General features: G+C 42.8%; 1 protein-coding gene across 1 annotated transcript in view; it reads right to left on the bottom strand.

Annotated features, from left to right (window-relative positions):
• Positions 1-24,542, bottom strand: part of LSAMP (limbic system associated membrane protein) — a 990,108-nt gene that overhangs the window by 698,110 nt on the left and 267,456 nt on the right. The gene's annotated exons all lie outside the window — the stretch shown is intronic.

Genomic DNA, 24,542 nt, shown 5'->3' with positions numbered 1-24,542 from the left:
GTGGCATTGTTTCAAACAGCTACCTCCTTGGATATTTCTTTAAAATGGAGGACAAAACGTTTTAGTCGCCTAATTTTGACACTTCTGGTTGAAAACAGCTAATGCATTCAAACAGTGAATGAGGCACAATAAACAAGAATGAACACATCATAAAAATGGTTTCCTAAGTATTCTTTTGTTAAGGGTCTAAAGGAACAGTGCCAAAAATAAAACATACCCAAGGCTAGATATTGCTCCAAATTGAGAGCCCGCTCAGAATTCCTAGCAAAAGAACCGGATCATAACTCAACAGGCATTTCTGAAGGCAAAAATGCAGAGAAATGACAAAAAGGGAAATCAATGGGATATTGTATTACCTGGCTATAAAGTATTCGAGTAGAATAGATAGGAGCCAAGTCTTCTTCTAGAAAAACTCCAATGACTTCAGCAGAGTTACAGCAATAAAGACACCAGTCCTCTGAGGCAGAGACTATTAGAGTAGCAACAGGCTCAGCTCCCACAGTATTCAGTGACTTGACATCACTGCAGGCACAGAGCCTTAGTTTAGTATGTCTTGACAAAAAAAAAAAAAACACACTGTAAACGTATTTTCAAGTTACAATAGCCACTTTGTCTTCAACAAAAGGTGTTTATTTCACAATGAAGGCAATCAAAGGGGAAAAGAAATCTAAAGTAACCGCTACCTGATCAGCAAGATGGAAGTTAAACAATTTTAGTTTAAGTGATTCTTGAAACTGCCAGTTCTAGGGTAAAAGGGGAATTGAAAAACATTTTTTCATTAGTTCAGAAAAGTTAAAACAAAGACAGTTATTGATGAACTTGTATATACCAGTGACCAGAATATCACCCAGTTCACATTTTTAAAATGGCAATCAGAACAAAATCTAGGAGTCTTTTAGATGCACTGGGTGCTATCACTTAATCAGAAATCAGCAAGACAGTAAACACCAAACATCCCATTTTGCCTGAAGTACAGCATAGTATGTGATAACTCGAGAGTACTTTTTCCTGTACGTGCTAACAATTTGTAAAAACAAGTAATAAGGTGAAAAAATTTTCAAAAGTAGAAAGACTTATCTATTTTAAACTGTAGAACAAGACAACTCTTCTAAGGTCTCTGATCAAGCTGGGAACACCTACAGCATAATAGATCAGTTCTGTTAACAAATAAAACAACATAGAGCAGAAAACTCAATTTGAACTGCCCCCACCTATATCTGCAGCCAGTATTAACTGTGACTCCTCAGGGAAGAGACCTGAGGACGCCTCAATGACCGCCTGATCAATATGCACAGGCAGTAGGAAAGGGTGAGGGGAAGCAAAGGAAATGCATGGTTGACGAATGTACCCGAGTACATTCTGGTACTGCCATATAAATTAGGGGTATGCTCTCATTTACAATGCCACATTCAGCTCCAGCCAACAATCCCCATCCCCCCCTGTGGCACCATACAGCTAAACCATCAGGGATAGAAACAACAGACAAATATGATTACTGCCTGCATGAGGCCACAGATGCTTCCAAGGACAAAGTTAACTTTCATTCTAGTGGGGCAGATGCCTTTGCTATGGAAGATGACTTAGGGACTCCCTGAGGGCTTGTCTTCAAAGACAAGCTAAATCCTGAGTCATAACATCCCTAAAAAAGCACTAAGTTCCAACTCAAATATGACGAAATAAGGAAGTCAAGTGATTCCAGCATTCATTAAAAGGGCTTTAAACACAAGTGATACACTGAGGTTACAAAATCTGCACTGACTCAGGAAACTGCTCTGGTGCTACATGTGTCTATGCAGATCTTAACTCCTATTTGAGAAAGCAAGCATACCTTTATATGAACCAGCCACATGAGAGATTCCCTCTTCCTGGTTCAGATAAACAGTTTGTGAGCCTCTGTCTTTGCCAAAGCAGATGAAAGCAGTGTACCTTGGCCAGTGTGTGTGAAAAACACACGAGCACCTCCCACCCAGCCAACTGCCAGTGCTTGCCCCCATGCTTCACAGTTTCATACACCAGAACCAGAGCATCATGAGCTTGCCCAAGGGCCATTAACCCCAAGCCTTGCTTACCAGCCCATCATTCAAATGAGCCTGAACACAACATGAAATTAGGCTCTTCCTGTTCTTCAGGTGTACAGAATTATTCCTCTCCACTTGCCTCTGATAAGTTTGAAAATAAAAGGATGAAAACATCCTCCTTGGAAAAGAAAATGATCTTTTGACCTCCCAAGTGTGACAGCACTATCACATCTTCATTTTGCTTAGTGATATCCTCACAAGCCAGTCTGACACCATTAAAGAAATTCCCACAGCTGTAAATAGTGATGAACATTGAATATTCCCTACAATTTCTGGAAATCTTGTACCACATCCATGTCTGCATTCTAATTATCCAATTCAGAAGCAGGAAGGACACATGGCTTATTGTGTCTAGCCAGATCTTGTGTATGTCACTCTAACCAAATTGTTCACCAAGTACTGAGACCAAAATTACTCACAGAATTTTTCTGAATATTCCCAAATAGTAAATCAATTGAGAGAGTGCAAGAAATTATGATCTGCTTAACAACAATTCTGAAACATGAACAGAAAGCAGAATTTGCTGCACTTCTTGTAAAAGTTGTATGGATCATCACCAAAACATGACTGCAAATCTGACTGAGCACTGCAGACTACCTTTGAAGTTCAGCAAATAACAACAGGCTCCAAATATGGTAAAATTTAAATAAAGACAATGTTTCCAAAGCTGTTATGATTTTTTTTCTTTCACCATTACCTATAAATTGCTTACCCTATACTCCATGCATGTTATCACTGCTGACAATGTAGTCAAACACATGATACCAAAAAAGCAAATGGCTTGTTCAAGGCAGACTGTGATTGCACACAAATTGAAAATGTTGAGTTTACTTTCTCTTCTTCCTCTGACAAACCCACTGACCCATGGATTTCCTCAACCATTTTTGTAAGCCTTTGAAGTTTTTTTGCTTTCCATTTTTGTCTAACATTCTCAAGCCATTTTTAAAAATACAGTATTTTCAAGAGAGAATACTGAATATGCATTGAAGCCTTTGGGGTTTTTTTGGGGGCTCTTACATTAGATAAACATCTCAAAGTTCTGGGAAACTTTTAACTTTATGCACTCTATTCACCAGTTTGTCAGGAATCCGTTCACAGTATTTCTCCCCACATCTTATTCACTTCTGAAGAGAAAAAGTTATTTCTGCAGGTACTACTTTTACTGGCAGGAGATCCAAGGGAAAATGTTAATAAAATGCTGTTCCTCTTTTTCTGGGGGTATGAGACAGACAAACAGAAGTTCATGACAAAGCCCTGTGATGACTAACTCCTTTTAGTCAATAAATGCTGACAGTTCTCCACTCCCACACAGACACATACTTGATTTCATTAGATACTGCTCAGATGTGTGCTCTATTTCAGAAGATATGCATGTCCCAGTTGAAAGGCTGCATGGGAGAAGGCAGAGTATTTCAGTGGCCACACCCACCAGGGACAGCATACATGATACCATGACTGTTCCAAATATATTTCATTACCACTAATTACTTGGTCAGCTCCTACTGACTGCTAAAAAATGCATGGATAACCACGTGGCAATGTCCCATTCCTCTTCGTGCACATACTTAAACCCAGACTATGACAGTACTTTCCCCATTTTATTGGCAAGTGTCTCCCATAGAGGTACAAACCCATCTTGCATTTCAAAACGCACACCTCACAAATCATAGCATAATGCTTATTCTAACCTGGTGATTAAAACACAGCCTACTATCCTGAATAGGTATGCAAATTTTACAGATGACCAGGTCATTTGAGATTTGTCTCCTCTCTTCCCATTCTCAAATTTTTCAAAGTCTGCCTTGAAACAAGCAAAAGGGATCTCATCTTTAAAGAATGAGGGCTCATCACCTTCCAACAATTAAGCTTCTTGAAGGGGTCTCAAGGTGGGCAAGCAGCCTCATGAAATGGCCCATAATCACTAGCCACCACAAAACCCTTGCCTATATTATATGAAACATGAAATAGCTGAAGATACAAGGAATGCAACTAGGAATTCAACCCATAAAGCCTTCTTTGTGCGACTGAGAAGCCTCAGAAGTGCTTTCAAAGGCTTGAAGGAAGAGAAATTATTTTAACAAAAGAGGAAAAAAAAAAGAGAACTTGAAAGAGAACAGAAGTTCTGAAGTGTGTGGGGGTGGGAGAAGTCTTCAGTGTTAGGAACACCAAAGAGATCTCTAACTCAAAGCTACCAGAATAGCTTAAACAAGCTGAGGTGGCTGTGGCTAGATATTCTTACTTTGGCAGTGACTGTAGTTTGTTGCCCAGGGGACTGCACTGTGGATCTAACTGGACTGTGGTTTAATTGGCAGAGGACCTAGGGGATAGCTACTCCCTGTATCCCAACAAGAAGCAGGTCAGCCTCCAGGAGGCTGCAGAGTTGTGCTTTCATGCCATAGCTTGCTGACAAGGAAATCACATCCTACTGCTTGTGATGAGGCTGAGCACAGGAGAAGGGAGGCAGAGAGGAAGAAGAGGGCCCATGTCTGCTATGCATGAGCTGCCCTCCTCTGCCAGCAGAGCAGCTTCCAGATGACCACCGTGGGGCTGAGATGAGAAAGGGGCCAGCAGTCCCTCCACTGTGACAGCACCACAGCTTGAAATTCCAATTTCCTCATGCTCCCCTGGGGTAGTTTATGAGCCATTTTGGTTAGTGAACGTTGGCTCCTAAAATTAATGAGCGTGTCTGTTTTCAACATACGGTCAATTGCTGATTGTTCTGATGTGGTGAGCCAGGCATACCACCCACAGATAAAGAAAGAGCTGGGCTTTCCTGCTGCGTGTTGAGGAAAGGGAAGAGGAAAAAGAAATAACAGCAAAAAACTTCAAATAAGCCAAGTGCCAAGGGCACATCAGGGCAATTGCACCCAAAAATTTTCTTAGGGACCAGTGGCTATAAAAATATGTATTCTTCTGTAGCTGGGGTTTTACTGAACCCCAGCTGGGGTTTATATTTGACTTTTTTTTTTTTGTGTAGCCAGCAACCAACCTTGGGTCCTATAGCCCCAGCCTTAACAGTGAAATTAAAGCCACGAAAAGGCATCTATCTTCTCCTCACTCCATTCCCTCATTTGAATAGGTAACAACACCAATTTTTTACACCTTGCTCAACTTACCCTCTTCCTACAGCATCTATTTATGCCAATGAATTTCCCAAGGAGGTTCTCAGCACAGTTGGAGGCACACATACACATGGCCATCTCACAGTGACCACATGCATTACCTGCACAATCACATCAGAAAGCAGGTACAGCTAGTCAACTCAAAATGTCAAGTAATAAAAGTTCAGATTTAGAATAAAATAAAAAGTCCAAATGCCCCTCACCAGTCATAAGATATGCCACCCACCAGTAAATTAAAAATTTTATGCCACTGTATACATTACATGTACATGTGCTCACCTCATGAAAAATACATGAGGATCCAAGTAGCAGTAACAGTGTTTATGAGCCCATCACCTGGGCAGACATTCCCTTTATGGTTCTAATGAAATAACACAGAAAGACAGACACACCCTAAGTCCATAACCTTCTCAAAAGAAAAAATCTTAATCTGTATTACTGAACCTCCTAACCCAAATTCTTGATGTCTCAAAATGAAAAAATGAAAAAAAATTCACCCCAACCAACATACCAGACAGCCCCCTGCACTGAAAACAAAAAAAAAAAAAGCATCTGCCAACCTTGTTATACATTTGTCATGTACAGATCAGGCTGGGCTCACAGGAGTGAGAGGATGGACAGGAACTGGGAGCAGGAGGTAGCTGGTAAAAGAGGGGAGGGAAAGCAGACAGCACGTGAGGGTGGTGGAGCATAGGAGAAACAGAAGAGATGGAAAAGCTGAGAACAAGAGGGAAAGTTAAGGGGAGGTTAGGGATCGATTGCAGAGTCTGTATTAACTCAGTCACAGGACCCTTACGGTCTCTAAATGGACTGAGCTCTGCTCCCGTGGTTTATGATACCAGCAGAACCACTTGATTGAATTACAGTTCTTCAATTGATCACTCCATATCAGTAATATGACTTCTCTACTCACCAGCCAGCTCCTCTTACAAAAGGAAGCTTTGATGGCAAGGAATGCTTTCCTGACATTTTTTATCTGGAGAAAATCAGTGTAAGAGTTGAATTGCTTTCGTTGACATTTCACAGGGAGAGAAACACGGCAGGTACCACTGCCACTCCTTGATAGCAATGAAAAGGCAGAAAAGAAGGGACAAACACACTTGGATATACAATGTTCAACCCTTTGAACTGGGCACAGATGAAGGGCTACTTCCAGATAAAACATGCCTGCATCCTCACACCATACATCCATTCTTTCAAGCTGTCCCACTCCTATCCACCTTCACTGAGTGAGCACTGATGCTGCCAAAAGCTGCTGCCTCTGTGCATTTGACTCAGGGGCAGAGACATGCTGGCCTTGGGATTTGGTAAGGACAGAACAAAGGGCATCATGGAAAAGTGTAGGAAGTCATCACAGGCAGGACCTCCTTTGTAAAAACAAAGGTAAAAGATGGACATAAGGGTGGTAAAATGCACAGAAAGAAAAAGAAAATTTTGATTACTTTGAGACACCCTGGTCTGGATGAAACATCAATCTAAACCAATCTAAAAAAAAAATAAACCTTACACTCATTCTCAAACAGGAATCAAATTGGAACTGTTACTTTGATGAGTTTTAAGATCAAAGATTAAATATTTAATTTCCTTGCATATCTGCCTAGCATACATGTTGCCTCACTTTTGACTATTCAGGTTTGGGGCTTTGCTTTTGAAAGCACCACAATAGGAGAAAATTTCAGAAGAGATTTGAAGGGAAAAAAAAATCTATCAACTTTGCCCACATTTATAGGGAACTCAACTTCTTTCTGGAGAAGAGGATCAAAGCACAAGGAAAGATATTAAGTAGTCATATATCAACACTGCAAATGCAGAATCAAACAAAATACACACTGCTTTACCTGTTGCAAGGACTTCAAACTGTCTGAAGTCAGCATTTCTGAACTGACAGACTAGGGGCTGTAGAGAAGGTGAAAAGTGTACTAACCATCATCAACTCTTCACCTTAGATAATGACCCTTGATGGTTACCAGGTTGCAGAAGCTGGAACAATCCCACCATTTTTCTGATTTAATCTAAGCCAAGACAACCCTAGGCCTTTTTAACTTCTTTTGGCCCATTACCTTCCCATCCTTCCAAGTCGAATAGATATGACTTGTTAATAAGGCTGGAACACTGACCTTGCTGTATCTGTCTCCATTCCTAATAGCTGAAAAGTGGGCAGACAGAAAGATGACTTTAAAAAAAACCCTAATGCTTATAAATGACAATTCACAAAGCCAGGGTCAAGTCTTGAGCAATGCCACGTATCAGAGGGCAGTTCAGGCACAGGGTGCTTCTTTAGACTTGGATCTGTAACAAAGCATCTGTACCCTGAAGCAAATACATAGTTTCACTAGAAGTCAGCAGCACCTGGAGAAAGCAGAACACACACAGCTAATATATTTCTAACTTCAGTAACTATCTCTTTTTTGGAACTGCCAAGACAAGTGATGCATTGATTTTCCTACAGCTCACCCGGCATGATTGGTATCAAGGCTGAGTAGGCGTCTGGTGAAGTGTTCACAAATTTCTCTGAAAAATTGAAGACAAAGAAATCCACAACAATTCAAGATGCCAAGACCAGTACAAAAACTTCTCCTTCAGGCAGGCTCATGCTATGCAGCCAGAATTGGAACTGAGACATTACTGAAATCTCATTGGAAGACCTTTAAAGAAAGCATCTGCAATATCATCAGCATGTACTTAGAAAATAACCTTTGCAGAGGTTGCAATGGCAGGGCAAGAAAAATTTGCATTTTAGAACTAGACAGAGAAGCAGGCTGCAGAGACATGAAAAAGGAAAATATATCTGTAGGTGGCCATTGAGGTCCTTTTTGCAGCATAGCACAGGTGTCACTTGGGAGGCTTATCACTGACTGACATTTTCCATCAAAGCTTTAGGCTGCAACTGCATTGGCGTGGCTGAACAATTGCTATCAGTTCCTGCCTTCTACACTACTTCAGTGTTTTGCTCACTAAGCTTGAAAACACACATATCTGGGACGTTGCTCTGAAGATACAGCAAGAGACACCATGGTGTCCCACCATGGGCTGATATTTGGGTCCTGCTCCAGTAGCTATCCCTTTCTCCCCACTCTTCCCCAGGGACACCTGCCTCTCATTTACAGAGTGATCTGCCCAAGGGAAAACCCACAAATTCAGAAACTGCCACCCATATATATTAACTAATTCTATTAGCTATGTCCCAGAGGTACAACTACTCCTTGCAAGTAGTTGGCAAATGTCATTTTCACTGGAAAATATCTAGGCCTGGGGGAGCTGCTTACAACTACCAATCTGTACATGTAGAACTCAAGTCCTGTATCTTCTAAATCAAGAGCTGTTTTTTCTACCTCACCAGCACAGTCTCCCAACGCATTCCTCCTCCCTTCCAATGCTAAGATGTAGCAATTTTATAGAGGGTGCAGATGCAGATTTTTTTGCATATAAAGTTTATCATCTAATCACTCACAGAATAAAGTGCTGAGCAACATTTGAGTAATCAGACTGAATGCATAAATATCTTGTAGTTACTCAGTTGTTACAGCATATCATTTCTTAGTTAGTTTTCTGCTTTTACAGCTATCATCAGTAGTGACTTCAAACCCCTCCTAAACATTAAATGATCTCTTCAGAAATGATCTCAGGTGGGGAAGGAAGAGGGAATCATTTTTTGTCCCACTGCAGACACCAGCAGGCACAAATGAAGGTAATGAGCAACCATTACTTCCCTGGACCCTTTGGGATTTGCCAATTTCCCACAGCCTGGTCATGACCTCAAAGACACAGATCCCAACCTCAGGCACTCCCACACATGACCTTCTATCTTTTACACCTTGGAAGGAATCACACATTAAAAATAGGGCCTCTGTATTGCAGTGCAACAGCCCCCTGCAGAAGCCCCGTTTCAAGGCCTAGCTCCCCTGGCATGGGTCACATTTACTAAATCTGTGAGTCTTGCCACTGGCAGGGAAAAGTTGCTGCCTTCAGTGAGGTCTGGAGCTGTCCTCAGTTTCTGCACACAGCAGCTCAGGGTGTTACAGCACACCTGGAGAATTATTCCCTCTCTCATACAAAACACAACTAGTCTAAGCTTCCACATGAATAAGTAGCAAAGAATATTTCCCTATCAATTGTTACTATTTTAGTATCTACTTCCCTTTCCAATTTTGATGGAAATCCAGAAGTTGGATTTGTATAAAACAGAATATTTTAAAAACTTTGAATCAGCACAATAAGTTATTTAACATTTTCAAAAATTAAAGTTAAATGCTTACACCATCTTGAAGCAAGTATTTTCTTTCTAATTCTTGAACTAATTTCCTCTTCTTACCCCAAAACAGCCATGCTTCAAGAAGGTACTGTTTTCTCAGGAGGAGTTAAATTTATTTCACTTTCTCATTGTCTTCTATATGCAAAATTCACTGGCTTCAGATTGTGTCCCGTGATGTAGCATAGTTATTTAACCATCAATGCACCATCATTTCAAACAGAAGAAATCATGGTCTTGGGAAACAAGGTTCAGGAATCCTGCCTGCTTTGCAGGCATAGGGGCAACAGGAACACATTTTCAATGGAAATTTTCTAGACAGCTCAGCCAAGTCTTGAGCAAGCAATTCCAAGTGAAGATGAATACAAACATTTGTTATCAGGAATCAATTCCTTATACATGAGAAGTATATTGACAACATCTCCTTGACCAGTAAATATAAACCTAGCAGAGCAAGATAATAACTGGGACTCCATATACATTACTGGGGAGGTGCTCATATTGAAGTGAACAGAGGTGGTGTGAACACTTTTATGTTTCAGAGGCATCTGGCTCATTTTTAAAAGGTGATGTACTTCCAATAATGTGATGGTTTAGAGATCACACACTCCACTTGCCATAAACCCATATTCTGAATCAGCTTTTTATTTGGTAAAGACCCTGTTAAGCTCATCCTGCTTTCCCTGGCATTTAAACTACCAATTAAGGGACAGATGAATGAGAAAGTGGGCAAGAATGATGCAGGAATGGCCTGAAGTTGTGTCAGGAGAAGTTTAGGTTGGATATTAGTAGAAGATTTTTCACCCAGGGCACGGTTGGGCACACAGTTGGGAACTGGCTCCCCAGGGAAGCAGTCACAGCACAAAACCTGACTGAGTTCAAGAAGCATTTGGATAAAACTCTTGTGCACATGGTATGACTCTTTGTACATCTTCAGTCTTCCAATACTGAGAAACAAGATCACAAGAAAACATGAACCGGGGAGGAGGGGGGGGGGGCGCAGCTTTGTAGTGTCCAACATGCCCCCTTTCTAGTAATCTCTCAAATGTAGGCACACCTGGAATATCTAGCAGCTCTAGTGAGAGGCACTGAAACAGCTATTAGCATCTGGCACCTACCACTGCAAGCACTTTCTCATGTGAAACAGAAGCAGCACTACCAGCCAATTCCCACTGGGAATAGACATCATGCTGTCCCCAATGGGGAAAACACACACTGATAAATTGGCTAAAAACACTAAGATTTGCTGGTTCCATGGAAAGCACTGAAATATGAGCCACCTGCAAAATTTAAATAGGCCACATAAATAGGTCCTCATATCTCAGGCACAGCAGACAAAAATAACTCGCAGACCAAGCAGCCAGGCAGGGATGCTTGCTGCTGATCTCCTTTGCCTGTCGTCCAGCAGGAACACAGGCTAAGCATGCACATTAAAACTCACAGCATTTCTGCAAAGCTGGCAGCAAGGGAGAGGGCAGCACACCTGAAGTACTCTTCGCTCCCATCAGGCCGTGCTGAAGTGGCCTGGGAGGAGCTGATTGCAATCAGAGTCTCCTGCTGAGCCAGATGGACACTACAGAAGCCTGTATCCAGCTGGACTGGGATAAGATGTAGTAACAATGGCCACAAAGAATGAAAGGTCAGAAAAAAAGGATGAATTTTGGGACAGCAGAGTGGTGGATGGACCAGGTATCTGTGTTCAAATCAGAAATTAGACTACATCCCAGGGCACTGTATTCATATGTAGGTAGGCATAAGCAAATGTACCTGCAGAACAGCTCTTTTATGAGTAAGGCACTGCAATCACGGGCTTCAGCTCAGGACTCCTAAAAAACATTCTTTATTTTTTTTTAAAAAAATCAAAGCCCCTTCAACTCCCATTCAATCCATATGAGGAGAGAAACACAGTGATTCACCATAAATTTTAACTGTTAGCTTTTACTGGAAGCATTCCATTTCTGTAATGAATGAATGTCTACTCAAGTGTTTCAGGGCTCAGACCTCCAGTCACATGTAGCTTAGGGAGAACTGCATTGACATTGCAAATTCAGATGAGGTCAAAATAAACCATGATTTTTTTTCAGAAGACCTCCTTACTGCTCCCTTGCTCCGATAAGACAAAAAGAAAGCCCAAAACCAAACAAAAAGAAAAAAAAAAGGCAAAACAACAACAACAAAAAAAGGACAAAATAAAGTGAAAAAAAAAAACCTCAACAAACAACTCACCAAACCTCAGTAAGAAAATACTAACAATCTCCTTATATCAGACTGGCTTTTAGGAACCAAGAACATTTCAGAAAAAAAAAAAGTAGTAGATATAGATGGAAAATATACATAGTTCTAACTTATTTCATATTCCGTGCAACTTCCATAAAGGGTTTCATATGCAGAAACGGCTTTAAAATTCCTTACAGATACTCTGTTACTGCTTAGTATCTCCAAGGTCTGGCTGGCACGGTGCATTTCTTTGATTCATAAATGACTTGTTGTTACTTCAGAGAGTGTCCGCAAAAAGCTGTTCAGGGTTTTTGACATTCCAAGTTACCAGCCTGGCAAAACAAATCTCTGTCTTTCACAAAGCCCCTTCTTCATTTGACAGAGCCCTTGAAGCCAGCGGGCAAAGGCCTGAGCTAAGACGCCTGCATCCATCGTCTCCTTTCTGTCTGTTCTCCTTGTGCCTCTCCGAGAAGTTGGATCAAAGCATCCCCATGGGGACATCTCATTAAAAAGCAACTCCCTTCCTTGACCAGGTCACCAGCAGCATTACACAAGGTTGCAAGTTCTTGTCCATCAGACAATGCTTATAAATAGCACAGGGATAGTGCTCTCCTTCCATTTTTAATAACAACTGCAGAAATCTTACAGAAGGACTCCAAAAGGATGGGAAGGGAGAAAGGTTGTTCCTCTAACACACTTCTCCTTTAGACACACCTGACCACATTAGGAAAAAGCAGCTCAAAGACATGAAATTTAACATTAAAGAAAAAAGACACAAACAAAACCCTAAGGGAGTGCTTTGAGCAGAAAACTAATGAAGCCTCATTTTCTACACATTTGCATCTCATGATTGATTGACTTCAGCACATAAGGAAGAGAAAGCCCCAGCTGAAACTTTGCCTACCCTTTGGGCATTTGTAACAACTCACTCCTGTGGATTTTTGCATGTATTAAAGTTTCAGTTCACACTGTGGAGTCTCCTGCATTGGGGAATTCAGAAGGCCTTAGGGGAAGCATTTTTATTTAGCTTAGCCTTTACTGCAAAGGGAGGCCATGCCAGTACAGCAGCAGAGACAAAAAGGTGCTATTAATTTGCTGACATGCAGTAACTTGAGAGAGCCTTAATCCATAGACAACTTCATCTTGTCTGGGCTGGACTGAAATGGAGTCCAGAGAAAACTATGACTTTGTTTGGTCACGAGGCACAGAAACCAAAACATTTATGACCAAAAAAAGTATGTCAGATGCCCATAGGCACCATTCACATGTAAGGTTTTGCCCATGAATTTCCTGTTGAAATAGCATTGTACACCCAAAACCCAGCTCTGATAATCCCTATGCCTTCTTTGCCACATGCTCAGAGCAGCCTGGGTGGTAGGAGACGCATCAACTCCCAAAGTCTCTCAAGCAGCACAGCTGGAAGAATGGAGACACCTCAAACCAGAGGCCAAATGCTGAAAACAGAGGCCCCATCAAGCTACCAGAAGCTCCCAGAAGGAACCAGCAGCACAGGCTTAAGCAGAGTTGTAGCTGCTGCTTTTGACAAGCCCAGGAAAGACTGCAAGTGCCGATTGTTCATACGCACTGCAGGCACACAGTGCTGCTGGGACGCACCGAGCGCCGGCAGCTCCGTGGAATGTCAGCGCTCCAGGCTGAGCCGCCACTGCCTTGGCACACACGAGTCCCGGGCGCTCTTTGTGCCTGGAGCAATTTTACATGAGACAGAGACAAAGTAATTAAACTTTGAATCCTCTAGAAATAGAAGGCTGCACTTGTCATTGCCGAGTCCCTCCTGCTAACAGGGAGCATGTTGATGATGAGCGACATCACCTGGGCTCAAGGTGACAAACCAGACTTTTCTCACAAATTAGTATCCTGCTGCACCACCCAGGAGGGAGACCCCTTTTATCCTTTAAGCACTGCGCTTAAATATTAGATAGTTTTCTTACTCTGAATCTTAAGCCAGCACTGCAGGTGGACAAGAGATGAGCAATGATGTTTACATTGTAGAATCCCCAGACAATGCCACCAAACACTTGCACCCTGTAAAAAGATCAGCTAGGTAATCAAAATATTGTCTGCAAAAAAGATTTACAAGTCTGTCCAACCCTTCAAAATCCTCTCAGTCCTGCTTCACAATTAAAACAATCCCATTTATTTAAACCCATTTCTGTCCTTTTCTTTCTGTATGACTGTCTCACACCCTTTATTGACCCATCAATCCCCCAAATTGTAGAGGTTGCTCCACAGCACATTACAAAACCTGTGGCCATTTGTTTTAGCATAGCAGCAAACTTTGAGATTAGTGCTTGATTTTGTGCCCAGCTGTACAAATACACAGCAGACACTTCCTGCCCAGATCACCTAACCACATAAACACACATGATAAGGGAACGTGGTATTACATGCCTTCACAGAAGGTGAATGAGAAACATCCTGTGAACTATCCATAATCACTCAGGTAGTCTGTGAGACTACTTAGAATTGCTTTCCTCAGTTCCAGCTCGGTGCCTTGAACTTTAATCCTTGCTTAACCAGCCCTCTCAATTTACAGAAGAGTACCTCTACTACTAAGAGTATCTGTACTACTACAAAAAAGCATCTCAACTACCAAGCCAGACAGTCAGCAACATCATCACTCTTCTACATTTTATTCCCCAGACCATTTTTCATGTGTGTGTAGTAACTTTTCATGAGATTTTCCTACTGCCAAATGTTATGTGCAATATGGAGCTGTGTAAAACAAACATTGTTCATCCTTATAAGAAAAGAGATTGATAGACAGGTAGATCTCAAAAGCTAAACAGGTTAAAGTGGAGCCACTACATTTCTATAAGTGAAGAGCAAGACCAGCACATATAATGCAGTCAGGAAAAAAAATAATTAAATAATTCAGATCTTATGTCACAATTACCTATGCAAAAACAAACAGTAAAAGAATATGTGATTCAATATAGCGCATGTGAGAGAAGATGAATGTTAAGTGCTAGATACATACACACATTCTTGCATCATAAAAGTGAAATTAAACAAGTAGCTCTGAGAGCCACAGAGCTAATGAAAACCTTTTTCCTCCAGCTGTAAGTCTCATGGCTGTGCAGCTTCAGTAGCTGAGAAAGCGTGAATTCTGTACAGGAAGCTTTACTTGGCACAGACAATTCTGAGGGATTTCTTCTGGCTGAACTCTGAGGTTGAACAAAGAGCTGGCCTCACTCTACAATTTCTCCCTCAGTCAGGTCAAACCAAAGTGCCCCCTAAACTTGGATACTTATTTCCAGAAACCCCTTTTTCTTAACAGCCCCAGTGTCTATAGCTGACAGGACCTAGAGCTACAATGGGTGGGGCAAGAACATAAAGCAGCCTGCACAAAGATCACAACTGGTTTCCCTCCCTCCTTCCTGTATTTCAGTAGTAACAAGCACAACTGCTGCAGATGTCACCCTCAGCCTTGCTTGCTCCAATTATGCAAACAGGGGCACACAAATCTGCATTTAGGTGCAGCCTTCCTGCTCTCCAAGTTCACCAAGAGGGAACAGCAGCAGCTGGTCAGTTTAGCAGTCAGAAAGTGGCACCAGAAGGACCTGTGACTATTAGCTAGGCAGAGAAGAGCAGGCTGGGTTTGCTTTCTCCTATTCCCCAATCTGCCAGATTGCACAACTGTGTGATTAACCTTTAGTCCAGCAATCATCGGGTCTTTCAACATCAGAAGGAACAGAAAAACCTGCTTCCAGATGTTATTGTGCTAAGTGCAATGTACACATACTGGGATTAAAGTCACAAAGAATAGTTGCTACGTTTCCTTTATTGTCTGCTTTGTAAGACATAAAAAGCAAAAATAACAGATTCCATAGCCTTAAAAACTTCCATAAAGCAACACGCTTATGTCTCAGAGAATTGTCAGAAAGCATTCAACCCAGCAGGTTTCAGCAGAGGGGTTTGCTAGCCAGACCTTCTGCACAGGGGTGGGAGTATAACCCAGCAGATGCAGCCAGCACGGAGCATTCACAGGGTGCTACTCCCAATTCTTCTGTGAGCACATTTAGCAAGTCATTTTACCTTTCTGTCTCAATTTCTTTATCTGTGAAATGGAAATGCTGATACTTAAGTAGGGGAATTCAAATGAAGGAGTACATTCAGGCAGGCTCTAAAGTGCAACAGTGCTGATTGTCAGAGACCCAAAAAGCCCAAAATAGCTGCAAGAATATTTCACCTATATTCTTATTAGACTCTAGGTATTCCCAGAGGTGAGAGACACTAACAACAGTCTCTTGCAGGTCTCCTGTGTTAAAGGGATCTGAAGTCAGACAAGGCTAGGCGGTCACCGTCAGTGACCTAAGTCCTTTATCTTACAATTTAATATTCATTTTAAGAACTACTCAAGCAATTTACTCCAAGCAATTTTAGCAGACATGCTTCCTCAAGGGTCCACTACTCCAAACTAGTTGTAAGGTACTTCATCCCCTGCTCTTCTTGTGCCATGACTGTTCTTCAGGTTCAATAGCCCTCTTCTCTTCCTGCTCTGACTCAGTGTATTTACACAAATCAACTCAATTCCTTCTGTCTCTTGACCTCAGCAGCCAAAGAAACATACCCTCTGCTGACTCCCTATTCCTACCAAGGACTTCCTCTGAATCCTGAGAGACAAAGCTATAGCAGAACTGACTCTGCCTTTCTGTCATTATAATCCTGGCACTTATGAGGCTTTTGTTTGCTGGTTTGTTGTTTTTTTTTTTCCCCTCAGGAGCACATGGTGTGTGCCTCGATTGTCAGAAAGAGTAAAGCAGCACATGAAACAGGTCACACAAGCACAGGGTCCTTCACAGAGTATGCTACTGTGCATTATTATTTCTATTGCAAAAGAGAGAGCCAGAACATGGAGAATATCCCTTCTTGCATAAAAACACCACAGTAAAGGTCTCCAGCGCAAAACAGCTTCAAAACCCCACCCAGGTCATCAACTACATCCTGTGGAAAGAGAGGCAAGATTCACAGCCCTCATGTTCAAACATTGGATAAGAAGCCTAAATTACCTTCATGGTTACCCCAAGTCCCTGACGTATATACATTCCATAGGACAGATGCCCTTTAGACATTACTATAGGGAAGGTCAGGGTAGAACAAATAGAGAACACCAAGTATAGGAATTATATCATGGAGAAAAAGAGAGAAGACCCATGAAGCACACATTTGCCTTCTGCACATGCCTGAAGGTACTACCATGCTTATAGCAAGGTTCAACTCCAAAGCCCTCAAGTCTAGACTTGTCCTCTTCCTTGTGGTTACAACAGTCACATCCCAGGACATCTGCCACTGTGTTAATGATGACAGGCACATCACATAATGAGCCCCCCACACACACACCTGTGCAATGCTGGGAGGCAGCTGGCAAGTTCCTTCACCCACCCACAATCTCTACATCTGCATCCATCCATTTCTGCACCAAGGGCTGGCCCCAGCCACAGTACCACCACCGCTCCCAATTTTCAGCTCCTTCCTTCCACTCTCTTTAGAAGGGATCCGTGCTGAAGCACCATTGCCTCCCTGCCTCCAGGAATTCAAGCCTCACTGCATCCCCTCTGTAGCAACTATGGCACACAGGAATTGCAAGACACAAGTACTTTCTTCACACAAGTTTTGCCATAGCAGCTGACTCTCTCAGGTGGCTGGCTTCCCTAGGCTATCAGAAAAGGATGTGTTAGCATCCCAGGCAGGCAATTATAGGATGACTAGTCCATGTTAAAAAAGTTTCTTCCTAATCCTGTCAGATACTGCTTGCCTTAAGCCCTGAAGCTCTAAGATATATTGATCACCATCTCCTTTTATCCTGCACAACAGAGATGCGTTTATTCTCAAATTCCTGGGCCATACCTAATCCTACTCACTTGACAACCTGAGAGATCTCTCATAGCACCAGCTTCTGCTGTCCCAGTTAGGAGGAGTGTGCATATGTATTTCTCCGTTTCAGGCAACTACTAGCTTGCCAGGGAAAAAATGGACAGAACATTTAACCCAGCAGCATCTGCTCCATGCCTGAGTTCATCTGACGACTGTGTGTGCACAAGACACCAAATCCTGCAAAAGGTAAGGCTTTTCTGACCCTCAGAATTACTGGAAGAATCCCATCCAAATTTCCTTAGGAATGCCAGATGGTTCTGAAGGGAGTGGCAGGGGCAGCAGAGGGCTGATCTTAACAAGAAAAGGCCAGATTGCATTTCTTTCACCTGTGCTAAGGCCATTTGTCTTGAGGGAGCTCTGAGGAGTCACATAGGAGGACCTCAGCTCACACCTCCTACAATGCAAAGCTAGTTACCACCAGAATACATCACAAGCTACCAGCCTGATCCTCACAGTTTCCATCCCCTGCACAGCATCCAAGCAAAAATAACTTTTCTGAGCAAGAAAACTCCACCCCAAGACTCTTACTCCAACCACATAAATGTGCATATTCCGGTTTTAATTTCCAACTCTTTCTTCATTGTGACAAACTAAGATAATTAATATCCCTCTGTACATGTAATTATTCATCCAGTACTGTTCTACACCAGTCACCATTTCTCTTACCTTTCGTGTGTGCTTCCAGTACAGCAGCACCAAGCTGGAATTGTCCTGTTGGAAGTCTTTCCTTCAACTCCAGGGCTGCAGTTGGAGACTTTGACACACTCATGATGAATGTTCTTGTCTGACCCCCTCCATACCACAGGTGGTGGGATTTCACATAGTGCCTACTGAAGCAGCCCAAAACTTATCTGGGCATCTTTTCAAAAAGGCTGATCTCAAAGTTTCAAATCCCACCTCAACCTACTATAGCTTTCATAGGATGCAGCAATCAGTATTATTCCAGTCAAGTGCATATTATTGATTTATATGGTGGTATGATAAGATTGTCAATGATTTCTATTCCAATCTTCATGCATCCTCACACTTTTTAATTTTTCGAGAGGGAGAAGAAAGGAAAAAAAAGCAAAAATCGCTGCTAGGTATTGAGCAGAGGGTTTCAGTACAAAGTCCTCTTCCCCCTTGCTGATTGCAGTTAATCAAGAAGCCAGCAGAGCGAGAGACCCATCCAGACTGTTTCCTCCAAGCTCCAACCTCACAGAAACCATGGCACATATTCCCCCTGTCAGGGGCACATCACCGTCAAGGCTTCTCCATCTTGTGGATTCTCTGCTCAGCTCTCACAGGGCAGACCCTAGGCCCCAGGTAGTGCCTGGGGAGCTCCTCTTAACCCTAATCTTCGTGCTCTGACCTTTAAGCCAGCTCCAGACCTGCAAGAGCACTCTGCTGCTCACCTGAAAGCTGCCCTGTTTCCCTCACGGGCTCCTGCAAGAATTTTTGTCACTATATTTTTCTTCAGCTCATAGAAAATCCTCGCAAAGCCTCTTACCTTCCTTCAACAGCTGTTGAGGAAGGAGCCAATTGTCAGCTAAGGCTTGGTGGTTGGATGAAGGCCTCAGGGGATGCAGCACAGGTATAGAGCAGGCACAGGCAAGAAAAAGATAAACAGGCCATGGCTTTATATAGCTATACTTGGAGCACACCTGTTCCCTCCATTCCTTTGTTTTCCTCTGAGTGCCTCCACCTGCCATCTTCACCTAAGCAAGGGAGAACTCATCAGAGCATCAACACCAAGGCCCTGCCTCTGCATTGGCTGCACAGTGAATTCAGACAGCCTGTCCTTTTGGCACAGGCTAACCTAAGCCACCTGAGGACTCCTCCTCCAGCCCTAGTGGGGGCAATCAGGTCTTCAGCTGTGAGCTCCCCTCCACAGCTGAAGGCTGTCAAGGGGCAAAAGTGGAGAGAGTTGCTTTGCTCTGCTCTGCTTTTATGACTGACAGAGAAAAGATGAGGGTACTCTTCAAAGTCCCTGTTGAGCACTTTATAAAGTAGGTTGCCTTGCTCTGCCAAGCAGATCTTCAGTCTCCTTAACTGCCCACCTTCTGCACCCGTGGGGCAGTCCCCCTGAGGCTGTGCTGCCTCACTGCTGTCTGTTTAGAACAAAGGGTTGGAAAAGTCACCACTTGGTGCAGGAGCACGCAGTGGGTAACATAAAAGAGCCTTAATCTCAGCATGGCTGGGACTGGTAGCCAAAGCAGGACACAGCTACAGCAGCCTTGGTTGGGTGTGTTTCATAGCTGAGGACTCCTGAGCACAACAGAGGGCAGTGCAGCTGAAAAAGTGAAGATGTGTGCACCTGACTTATGATGTTCACCTCCTCAGAGTCAGCAGTGAGAAGCACCTCCAGAGAGCACCTGTCTCTCTGCATTGACTGTACAGTGAATTAAGACAGCCCGTCCTTTTGGCACAGGCTAATCTAACTTAGGTGCTTTGAATTAGGCAATGTGAATGGAGCTTCTTCTCTGGCTCCCTCAGTAATTTCCCAGTGTCACGTAAATGCTACAAAAATCACATGGAAAGTTGGGTAGAGAAAGTGTATTAGAGTCACTACCATCTGCTGGGGATATTAATAATAATTTCTTCTACTGGAGCTTGAGGAGAAAAAAAAACCCTTAAAAAAAAAAAGCCCAAGTGTTTTGTAGCTTCCTGTTTGAATTAATCTCCTCTGACAACTGCTGATTTGGATTTGTGATTCGATCCTCCATATGTCTAGCTCTATTGGTCAATTAAGTGCAGGGGGCAATTGGGAGAAGCAGTGATGCTCGGACTGATTACAAGAGGAAGCATCACACAGTGGTTAGGACATGCAAAGCTGGCTGGAGCACTTGGCATTCACAGAGCCAAGCTCAGCACAGGGAGCTGCTGCTGCTGCTTTTCAGGTCAAGGAGAATCTCCCTGGCTCCTAAAAGAGACAAGACACAGCTGCCTGGCTGTTGACCATTTGTGAGCAAGGGGCACAGTTCCAGGGAAGGAATGAGCAAACGTGCACGAGGAATTGTGGGGAGCAGAGGATCAAAAACTGAATAAAAGGCAACAGAAGAATGAATAGCTTCTTCCATTACCCACTGCTGTAGAAAGACAAATACAACATAAGCCAAAATGTTATGAGTAGGGACCAGCAGAGAAAATGAGAATCAGCTTATAATAATCCAGGTTTGTACATATGAGGGAAAATAAATGGAAACCAGGATGTTAAAAGAGAAATATATCTGAAAATTGGCAATGATCAAATAAGGGCTGTGGGATATAGTGGACAGCAAATTAAGTTACAGATCTGCAATGTCATATAGCAGCAGCAGCAGGAAAATAAAAAGTTAACATTATTCTGTGCTTCATCTGCAGAGAAATCATGTCAGAAAGTGAGGAGGTACTGGCCCTCTGTACAGATCTGGCAGGACAGCACCTGGAATGCTGCCCTCAATTCTGGGCAACACACATTTACAGAAGATGTTGATGAGCACAGGGAATTCAGAGAAGAGCAGCAGGAAAAAAAATGATTAAGGGCCTGAAAGCACTGACATATGAGAAGAGATTAAAATAATTAAATATGTATTGCTTGGCAAGGGCTAAGATTAACCGTCTACAAGTGTGTAAATACAAAGGAAGTAGAAGAATTGTATTAAGGGGTATAAATATAAGTGTAATAGAGCAAAAGTAAACACAGGCTCAATATTAACAAAAAAAAAAAAAAAACAAAAAAACAAACCAAACCAAACTTAGCCCTGAGGGTTTTTATTTTAACTCTCCTTGAGAAGGTGAGGCTTATTGCTTGCAGCAGCTGTAGTGGCATGAAGAGAACAGGGTTGCAGTCATGCCTCAATGGGAAGTCTCCATGGAAAGACCCAGAGAAAAAGGCAAAATCTCATGAGTCACCAGTGATTAGAAACAGCCCAGCAGAAGCCAAGGCTGTGGCACAGCTATGGGCCAGCTGCTGTAGCAGAAGGCAGCATGGAAAGGGAATGGAGAACGATCTGTGTCCTCAAAGGTCACCCAAACCCCAATTTTCTTGGGTGCAGTAATCAGGCTTAGCCTCTCACCATCATCTTTCTGTATCACTACAGCCGCTTCTCCCACTTCGGCCACCCAAGCCAGGAATGTCCTGGGATGCAGCTTTGTCCTGCCGGGGCGTGTCCTGCCTGGGCTGGCAGCGGTGCCGGAGCGCAGAGGTGCAGCCCCGTGTGACAGAGCCATCAGCAGGCGGTGCCTTCTGCCACACCAGGAGAGGAGCTGCTGGCACCACTGCAGCATGCACGCAGAAGTTGGGCTTGTAACTTTAAATACATTCGACAATAAATCATTCCTCTGAGACATCCCCAGAGGAAAAAACAGGGGGAAAAAATAGCACTTAAAAGCCCTTTTCTATTACCAAGCCTCTGGGGAGCTTTTAAACTTGGAGAATTTTTAAGTGAATTGTATGCTTTTTTCCCCCTTTGCCTGCCTTTATTATCAGTTGCTAACATTAGCCTTGCCTTCCCCTGACCAAAATCTCAGACTATTTTTTGCTTTCCTCCCTTTAGTTTCCTCCCCATTTCTTTCTCTCTCAAATCTTACAAGCACACAAATGAACACCCATAATGTTCATGTAACAGTCTCTTTCTGATTTGACATCTCCTTCTAAATGGAAATTACTCTTTGCCAGTATTTCTTTCCTCCATATCACTCCCCCCTTCCCTGTGTTTCCCTTCACTTTTTTATTTTCTTCTGTATTTCCCACTTTCATCTGTCATTCTTCGTGTCTGGTTGTACCGAACAACTTGAACAAATTCAAAACATTTTTCCTGCTTTTAGAACTGTGTAAATTTTGCACCTTGAACCTAATTTTATGAAGCACTATGATGGGTTTCCTTTCTTACAGAGCATATTCCTTCACCCATGTCGTAGAAATCATCAGGCACCACTGACCTAGAAGGGTGGTATTTCATTCCTCCATTACAGCTCTCCAGTACCAGGTCTTCCCAGCTGGACTAAGGAATAATGTTTCCTCCATTTTCCAGTGCTCAGGAAGTCAGAGTGGCTGTGCAACCAGATCCCTCATGCAATGCTTAAATTGTTCTCTTGCCTACTGTTTTTATTTGGCCTTAAATCTTTATCATTAAAACCTTGAGGAATAAGTCCATTCTGGTTGTAGAGCTGTGTGGGAGAAGTGGGTAGTGTTTTCCAGCTAAGCACAAGAATTTTACGTGTTCAGTGACATAGTGGATGTGTGTTGGAGAAGAAAGAGGGAATGTTGGATAAGCAAGGGCAAATTTCAGGAAGCTGCAACTCTGTGAAGCAACCTGATGGTTTTCCACAGGCTGGGAATCAAAATGTACCTGTCAGCATCCAGCTATCATAAAACAACTCTTAAGCCACAGGTGACCCAGCAGAGTTCTCCACAGGTGCTATGAGTTAATTTTGTTGTGTTGTGCCCAGGACTCACTCAATCCATTTCCCACCAAGCTGGCCCGTTACAACATAATATGGGAGAGACCCTGTCACAGGTCAGTGCACTCTGGCGGGGGGGCAGCAGCAGCTATTCCAGCTGACTGTTCTTTGCTTCATTTTATTTTTGCTCCTATAGGTGCAAGCCCAAGGTGACCTTGTGATCACCTTCCTCATTGCTGCCACCCGAGTGCTGATATTACCATGGGTCAAAGATGTGACTTTTGGGAAATCACAACAGAATCTAGCAGAAGACAATGGGCTGACTAACAGTGGAATTAACCTGCTTGTTCACTGGCAACCAATGGCCTGGTGAGCAAGTGGCTGCATGGTGCTGAGTTGCCAGCTGCTATTGAACCATGACACCCAATAAGTCACCTCTCTAAACAGTAAAAACATGATATCTTTTATTACTACTGATAGTGAGACAGTTGGGGCAGCAAAAGCAAACACATTTGATATCTCAGCCTTTGCATAGTGTTGGATTTGCCCTTTTTGGGCATGAATTAAAAAAGGAACAGAAACCACTACTTAGTTGGCCCTACATAATAAACTTAACAGGCTGAAGCATAGAGAAGAGGCAAAGAAAAAGGAGGTGGAAAGAGAGGTAGAAACCATTACTCTGACACTTCTGCTCTCTTCAGGAGTCAATACTCATGCTTGTAAGCCAATGGGCAAACTACTCATCTCTAGCTCATGCCTGCCCCTCTTCCAAAACCTCTTCACAGCCACAACTGAGTGACCAAATATCAGTGCCAGAACAGCCAGGGAATGAGTATGGACCACACAAACATGGAGGACTACAGCCCATATGGAAAGAAATGCTGCATCCTGAGTGCTTGCCCAGGGAAGCAGGAGGTGGGGATGGAAATGAAAGGTCTATGTTCTCCCTAATCATTTCCACCACAGAAAGGGAGAGAGTGTGACATACGCCAGTGGATTGCAGCCATTAGAAATGAACCACTGGTGGCTGGCAAATTGTAAATTAGAGAGCCAGAGTGAGAAGAAAGAAAATCAAAGGGGGGATGAGGTTGTGTTTTATTTCACTTGTAGCACTTTTCAAATTCAGCCCTAACCAAACCTGATTAAAGTAAATCCCTTTTTTACGGCCTGTGGAGTCTATAAGATTATGGTGTTAATGGAAGTGTGATTCGATCCGTCAGTAATGGTGCATGTCGGGGCCCAGGCGCCTCAGACAAGTCCATTTTTTCAGATGTATTTATTGTTTTTTCCCCCCCGCCTCCTTTCTGTTCTCTGCATTGCAGTGTTTAATTGAACAGTTTAAAGTAATTCTTCTTCAAGGCCCATTAATTGATTTTATTTGTGTATTCTCCAGGGGTCAAGAGGAAAATATATAATAAAACATAAACTCCAGGTCTGAGTTTGTCACAGTTCCCACCTTTCCACAAACATAAAGAACATTTCATCTTCAGCAGTTCAGATTTTTTTTGTCTCCCCAGTCTTATTTCCCTGCACTAGCCCTCTCAGGTGTTACCGTCACTGTTTCATTTTTCCACTGTTTATCTCTAAAATTTGCCACCATTACTGAGAGCACAAGGC

This window comes from Agelaius phoeniceus, chromosome 2 (assembly GCF_051311805.1).
Source record: "Agelaius phoeniceus isolate bAgePho1 chromosome 2, bAgePho1.hap1, whole genome shotgun sequence".
Classification (NCBI taxonomy): domain Eukaryota; kingdom Metazoa; phylum Chordata; class Aves; order Passeriformes; family Icteridae; genus Agelaius; species Agelaius phoeniceus.
Note: the sequence above shows the minus strand (reverse complement) of the source record. Positions and strands in the feature narration are given on the sequence as shown.